Genomic DNA, 8225 nt, shown 5'->3' on the forward strand with positions numbered 1-8225 from the left:
ACCGAACCCCCGGGGAGCAGTTGGGGTTCGGTGCCTTGCTCAAGGGTCTCACCTCAGTCGTGGTATTGAGGGTGGAGAGAGCACTGGACATTCACTCCCCCAACCAACAATTCCTGCTGGACCTGAGACTCGAACCCGCCATGACTGTCCTCATTAGTTTTTTGTGATAGTGACTCTGGTGACAAGAATTATTAAATTTCTATGGTAAAAGTTTTGATATCATGAAGACCTTATTTAAAGTAAAAATAACTATATTTTTATGTATATTGTTACCATGACATAAAATGACTCATATCGTGATATAAGATTTTGGTCATATCGCCCACACCTAATAAGCAACTTAACCAACTACAGTGCAAACTCTCTAGGATATTTCAAGTGCCAACGGACATGTTTGACCAGAATGCATGTTATGGTTGCATAAGTATAAGTCATTTTCTCGCTGCTGTGCTTAACTTCTCATGACTTTCCATGTTAAGCACAATTTTGCATGTAAGAGCAATGTTAAAATGCTTACGTATACATGCGTGGATTCAATTAAAACTGGTAGCATGTGAAGGCAGGGCCACTGGGGCCCCGGACATACTGCAGGCGTCCTCACCCAGCAGGCTTCAGACTCTGACGTTGCAGTTGAATGCGTCTGTGCTCTCAGGTTTCAGTCTGGCCAGCAGCTGCAGTGTTCTCATACATTGGCCTTCAAACTCGCCCACTGCTTATCTAGAATCAGTTCCCCCAACTCACACAGTGACCCTCATGAAGTTAAACTGGCTTGAGATCAGTTATGAGGGGATACTATCAAACTAATCTATTTCAGGTGCATCTGAGGGTCTGTTAAGTGTGATGCTAAACTCTTACATACAAGTACTGTGGCAGCAGGGCTGGTACTGAATGACCGACATATGCATACACCACAAAATTACCATACTACTTCAAGAATACCATGACAATGCAACAGTACATGACCAAAAAACATGTTACTACCATGGCACTTATTAATTAGTGAAATTGCATAGTTTAAAACAGGCTTATATGCTTTGGCACCTCAGACTCAATGAGGAATCCCCTGTTGAAAAACCAGCATATGCTGGTTAGGTATGTTTTGAAGCATGGAAGCTGGTTTGAGCTGGTCCTCAGTTGGTCATGAGCTGATTTAAACTGGTCCTGAGCAGGAGTTAGTTGCTTAGGACCAGAATATGACCAGCTTAAACCAGCTCATAACCAGCTGCAATGCTTAAAACATACCTAACCAGCATATGCTGGGTTTTTTTTCAACAGGGATTTGTCACCAAAAATCATTTAGGGTGACTAAAAGGTCAATTCCTTCCAGGTTTCACTGGTTGTGTTTGGCCCTTGCCTTCATCAGATACTATCCTACGATGTTTTGGATCTGTGACAGCAGACAGCTGTGCGTGTTTTGTTTATTAACAGCTGAAAACCTTTACCCCCATATGGCTCATGGGATGCGCTGACAGTTTAGTAGGGGGTCCGCAGGGTTGCATGGGTCAACATCAATCTGAAAACCAATGGCATTTCCTTTATAAAGCATCCATCCTGGCTGCAAGCAAAATGTTGAAATAAGAAAGATTCTGCAGTTTTCTCACAGAGTCAAAAGTTGGTTAAAATGTGTTCAGCTGTTTGTGACCACATAGAAAATGAGATTGACTAGTATTTGATCTCCTAACCTGTTACTGTACCAAATTCTAGTACCAAACCACAAGACTAACTGTGGAAAAGCATGCCGTTAACTAGCACACACTCGTGCACACATGTTAACTATATCTAATAATGTGATTTCTACAGAGGTGGAGCAGTTTCCTTCATGATGGCTCTTCTCCTGCTGACTGGAGTGTTTCACGCAGTGCAGATTGAGAAGAGAAGGAATGTTACTTCATTCCCTAGAGGCAACAGCCGAGACAACTGCTGCTCTATTTGTGAACTGCAACCAAAATAACAGTTTAGTGTATTGGGTGGGATTGGACCCGAGTGGCCAATCAGTGGCTAGAACAGAGGTCAGCGTCCATTAGAAGGGTCTGAGTGTCACTAATGTGAGCGAAGGACCCCAGGGCTCTGTGTCTGGCATGCTAGGTTTTCCTAATTAGCTGTGCTGGCTAAACATGGGTTGTCTCAGACAATCTGATCTGGCCCTGATGGTGTTAGAAGGACAACTTATTTAGAGAGAAGGGGTGATGGTGATGAAAGCATCTTTAGGGATTCATTGTTTTAATTATCCACATCTGAAAAGCTGCTATTAACTTGATTTACACATGTAAGGTACTAAATAAGAATGTTTTTACCTGTTGGCATCAATGGATGCAATGATTACGCCCATGACGGAGATGCAGATGAGATGTTCGGCTGCAATACCTCCACATATGGTACTTTACTCGCCAAAAACACTTCACCAAAGGCCCATGTTTAAACGGAGCTCTTTCCTGTAAAAAGTGTGGGTAATTAAATGCAAAAAGGTCATCTGTCAAATTCTGGATGCATTTTCATATCATGATGGACAAAATTGTTCGCTCTGTTTCAAAACCCAGAGAGCTGCCTTGCCATCTACTGTCTACATAGGGAACATCCTTCCTGAAACGGTAACTAATTTTGGAATGCTCCACTTTTGTATATTAATAAACAACATTTTACTAGTGAATTGCAAAGCATATTTGGATTACTTTCACCAGAAAAAAAAAATAAATAAAATCTATACATTAAAAAAAATGTATTCCAAAGCAAAACTTTTGGTGATCCCAACTGCAATGCAGAATCTTTGTTAAAGGGGAAAAAAATGGGGGATTTTCTCTGGAGGAAACCTTTTAAACACATCTGACCCTCAAACATAAATCCCCAGGTCGTCAGGAAGACCAAATCTCGGCTGTTCAGGGTAACGAAGCATATTTATCCTCTTGTGGTCTTGCCCTGCATATCAAAGGCTGCGAAATGGCTGACTAACTCAGTATTTACATTTTATTTGCTGATGTGTACATATCAATAATGGATGTACACGACTGCATGTTTAGAGAGCGTGGAGCCAAACTCTTTCATTGCAGTAATTTCTGGTGCACCTCACCTGAACTGCTTTGTGGGACTGAAAATTATGGTTAGGGCTCCGGTGTCTGCTTACATAGGTCATTTAGACTAGTTCACCAAATCAAAGAAAAGTCTGTATCCATTTGTCTGGCCTCAGAGACCCCGTATGCTGAAAGACATCCAGAAACACAAGCCAAACCACGTAAACTACATAAGTCAAAGCTTAAGACTGTGTCGCTCCATTGTATTTGGCCATGTAAGTTATCCGTGACCACCTACGGTGCCTAGTCAACGAACAGGGAATATATTTGTCTGCAGACTTTTTATTTATTGCTGTTTGTTAAGTCTTCAAGTGTGGTGTATGCATCATTCCTGAAGAGTTAAGCTGTTACAGGTGAAAAAAAAAATCCCAGTTGCACATTGACCCAAATCTAGAGACTTGTGGTTAGACCAGTAAACAACTTGTTGCCATATTTTCCCTGCATTTGCTAGATCAGCATTAAAGCGCATGACAAACCAGCCTGCTGGTCAAAGTTTGCTGATCCAGCAAAAGCTCCCCTCGGGAAATGAAGCACTTTGGTGGAGACATCTAATGTGTGTCTAAATCGGGATCAAACCACATATTTAAGCAGTGAATGGGCCAATAGCCCAGCCCAGCTAATATCTTTAATGAGTCTCTCTCCTATTGTCGAAGTGCAAACCCAACCCAACCTTGGCTGCCAGTTAAAAGCAGGATTACTCAACTAATCCCTGGAGAAGTGTTGGGCCGCCCTCCCCCGTCTCCTTCAGCTGGAGTGTTTTACAGGTGTCTGCCTGCATTTGCATCGATGTAGACCTTAAACCTGGAGCACATAATGTAACATTTACAAAGAAAACCACAATGCATGTTGGGGAAACCGATTTGGGATCTCGCTGACGTTGCAAAAACGACTTAGTCACTGCACAATGTCTGATGAACTTTGGAGAAGGGCTACACTTAGCACAAAGTATTAAGCACATAAGTACTTAAATGGTAACTATAAACTATTTAAACTACTCCTTATGGTCAGAACATGACAAACACTTTTTTTTCATGTTTTTTTACACTTTTACAGTCATTTTAATAGAAACATTTATTTGTTTCTGCATGTTTTAATGAGTGCTATTGTTTCAAATCACGAAACAGGTTTGACCTGACTTTGATGACGCGGTATCTTCAGCACAGTTTGCAGTGCAGGCTGCAATATTAATAAAGTTACATTTTTCTCTCATTTGATAGTAGCTTTAGTTGACAGTAGTAGTAGCTTGAGTTAGGATGCAAATGTACATTTATGTTCATTAACAAAAACAATAACATCTGTAAAAACTTTAACAACCTCATTTTTATACAGTGAAATTTAATTATTGTAACTGTTTGAGTTTTATTAGAATTAACCATTGGTCTTCCATAGTAGCATACATTTAGATCATGCAACCAGAGTTAAAACCACACATAAAGCACCTCAATACCATGGGAACTATATGGTGTCTAGGTATTTGAATAAAAAACAGTAGTCTAAATACATTTAGTATAAATGCACAAACACTAACTGAAAAATACTGTATACTGCAGTATTCCATTACATCTTTTAATACATTTAATGTCTACATTAATAATATAATAAATCGTTATACTGTATATCCCACATTTCTGCCACAATACCATTGAGCAGTTAGTGTTACTACAGTAAATCCATGGTAAATGATGGCAATTTGTAGACTGAAAAGCCTTCTGACTGTATCGTTGCACACAGAGTTTCTCCTGTTTGTTGGTTTTAAACCAGTTTAAATCAGCGACTTATTTGTGTTCATCGTTGAATTCAAGCGCTTAAGCAGACAAATAGATATGCGGTCCATGTGGCGTGATTGAAATGAGTAGCACGGTTTCGTTCTGCTGTTGCCGCATAAACATATCGAACATATATCAAACTCTTATCAATTTATCGAAGATAATTATATCGCAATAATTATCGTTATCGTTTTATCGCCCAGCCCATTTTTTTTGGTGTTTATGCTATTACTAAAACATGTTAATATGGCCACCGAAATGAATATGTATTATGATTCAGCTGTGTAAGACAGGCCTATCGCTATTGGACAGCTTCCAGAACCCCAAAGGCACAGAAAACCGACTTTCCACATGCTTAGGAAAAATCATGCACTAATACCCTTTCTGTCCAATGTCCTTCAATACAGTTCCTGAACTGCTCTTAGGGATGGAAACTGCACTTCGACATATAACCTGTTGCGTTTTTACGATCTCCTTAGGCAGTACGATACATTACCAACCAGGTCTGCTCTGAGTATCTGATTATAGCATCTGTGCTCATGTGCGTAAGTGCTCGGGTTCGTACTGTAGGTCTATGGGTGTACCACATATGCGTATGATTTAAGACCTGATGAAAGCAAGCCAAGAGCAAACTTGATATTATCATCAGCGTCGTGACCAGCTTGACTCACTCCACTGAGCCGCGGCTTCAAAAAGTGCCGTATCGGCCTAAATATCCGTGTTAAATTCTGTTTCCGCATACTTGTGATGAAATAAAAGTATGTTATTCACGACCTGCTCGAGTGCAAGCATTAATGCACGAACATGACTATTCCTACACTGCGAAAACATTAAGTATAAATGGTTCAGAGCTAGTCTCAACACTTTAGGCATGAAATGAGGTGTATTTACATTCAATGTTTGTGTTGAGCAAATTGAACAATTGAGTTTAATTGCCTAACACATGTTGTCTAATGCTAAATGCACCGTGCCAAGACAATTATGAGTGTTGCGGACATTAACGGCCTTCCGAGGCTCTACAATCTGGATGCTTTCCACATTTTTTTAAGGGTAAGTAAATTCACCGTCCAGCATTGCAACTCTTGAGGGCTAAAGGCCTCTTCATTGGACATGTCACGTGGGAATTCAGCCCAGGTGGTTTTCATTTTCACTCTCATCTGGAGAATACGTGCTCCTGTGTTCAGACTTCCCTCTCTCTCCTCGTCCTTCTTTCCTTCACTCTTTCCTCAATCTTTCCAGCAGTCACCTGGTGGTGCAGGACACTTACTTATTGATTTATCTCATATTCTCACCTGTGTTGTCGGGTTGTAAAAGCCATTGAGCTGCACACAATCTGGGATGGATAAGAATGAGGTCACTGAGCAAATCATTTGCTCTGAATGACATACTGTATGACTTACTTTAAGGGTTTTGGGTTCAGCTTTGCCTGGAAAAGAACCTGGCAGGACTTTATGTGCACTGTTAGCATTCACCCTCCAAACATATTAGAGTGTGGTTCATCTGTTCCTCCATTGAAAGTCCAGGTAAACAAAAATTTGAAGACCTAAAAGGGCCAAAAAAGGGGGCATAAAACAAATCCATATTAAAAGAGCAGTTTAATCCAATCCAAACATTTTAATTTAAAATGTAAATAAATTTAGTCCATTTTTGGACAAACTTACCCCTTAATATAACCAGTTTGTCTGACCAAGTACAGATGGCAGGGCTGTGTTTGGGAAACATGTTTGGACAAAATTTGCAATTCCATTCGGTGCAGGTACAGAAATTATACTCTTCATCGTTATTAAAGGTGAATTATATGTAATGTCGAAACCTTCATCCAAAACCAGTCACCAAAAAATGACGTAAACCGTGTTCAGAACCAGTCGAAACCCTTGGTGCCACAGTTACATGTAGGACTTTAAGAAGTCTGCATGAGCACATGTGCAAGTGATATTAGTTAATTCTGTTGACGGGGAAATCTTAGTCAGTGCATGCGATGAAAGAAATGGAAAAGCCTACAGGATGTCCATTTTTTCCATAATATTATTCCCAGTTTAGATCCACAAAATTCTACAGAACCAGTTGTCCACACCTGTAAAGAAAGAGAGAACTGAATGTTATTATAATCAATAATAGTACAATACAATCAGTCATGCTGTGAAGTGACTGCTGGTTTATTTATAGCCAACTGAGTGCTGAGACAATGATTCAAATATGCGAATGAAGAGAAATAATTAGTATCAGATCTTTTACTTACCTCCAACCAGGGACCAGAAAACCGCACACAGCTTCACCCCCAGAAACTCTCACGGTCACGGTGGCCACACAGCATCTCGGCCCCGCAGATGGAAGCTCTTGGCCCACCTGAGTGGGACATCACATCTGGTTTGAATTATTGCCATGGATCATGGGTCCCAATGTGGCTCACATTAGGAAAAGCCACGGCGCTGCCCGGTCGGAAATTGATTCCTATTCTGCGCAGGATGATCTAATTACCCGACAATTCTTCAGTTACGAAGGCTCGACCAATAACATCCCACAAACTCCCCCGCAACCACAGACGCCTCCCCTGTGTTTGCTCAAGACACCCGTCGACTCGCCATTACACACACACACACACACTCCCCCTCAACTTATTTGTGCAAATTAGTGTTTCTGCAGTGAGATTTGACGTGACCACAGACACATTGATTGAGTTTTTGTGTGCACTAATCTGAAATTCATGAGAAATCTGGTTTTACTTAGTTTACGTGGTCTTTAGACAGATAGATATTATGCTAAAACTACTGATAGAACGAATGATAGAATTAACAAATAATAGGACAAAGACAGAACAAACAACAGAACAAATTGTTAACAAATCAGACACCAAATATGAAAACAGTGGGTCTCATGTACTTATAATTGCGTGGATTGTTTTCGTTTTTGTACGCACAGGACAATCAACAAAAGGGCTTTCCACACATGATTTTCTTACAGTTCTCTAACCTATTGAAACTTGTTTACGTCACAGAATAAAACATTTTAAAAAATAATTGCGACTTTTTATCTCACAATTGCAAGTTTACATCTCACAATTCTGACTTTTTGAGTGATGAAATAAAATTGTGTTATTTATCATTTATACATGTTTATGTAATACAATTAATGCAAGGTACTTTAATGTAGGCTAGTTACAGTGATGTTACGATGAAATATGACTTCTTAACTCGATACACAATAAGTGCATATTGTGTACGTGTGGTTTCAGTTGTTCCTATGTTTTTTCGTAATTTTAGAATAAATTTTATAATGACATTTTTGGTGATTTGTTCGTATGCACATTTTACGCACAAATTTGTGCATATGCATGCTTAATGAATGAGACCCAATGTTACTCTGAGAAAAAAAAAGAAACAGGCTCATTACTGCC

General features: G+C 39.9%; 1 long non-coding RNA gene across 1 annotated transcript; it reads right to left on the reverse strand.

The window, feature by feature from the left end:
- Positions 1 to 4535: 4535 nt before the first annotated feature.
- Positions 4536 to 7513, reverse strand: LOC131534649 (uncharacterized). The gene is made up of 4 exons (XR_009269405.1): positions 7071 to 7513; positions 6493 to 6905; positions 6232 to 6374; positions 4536 to 6077 (listed from the first exon to the last, which is right to left on the reverse strand). It is a non-coding gene; the product is annotated as an uncharacterized LOC131534649 (long non-coding RNA).
- Between the last annotated feature and the right edge of the window lie 712 nt (positions 7514 to 8225).

Source organism: Onychostoma macrolepis, chromosome 25 (genome assembly GCF_012432095.1).
Source record: "Onychostoma macrolepis isolate SWU-2019 chromosome 25, ASM1243209v1, whole genome shotgun sequence".
In the NCBI taxonomy this organism is placed as follows: domain Eukaryota; kingdom Metazoa; phylum Chordata; class Actinopteri; order Cypriniformes; family Cyprinidae; genus Onychostoma; species Onychostoma macrolepis.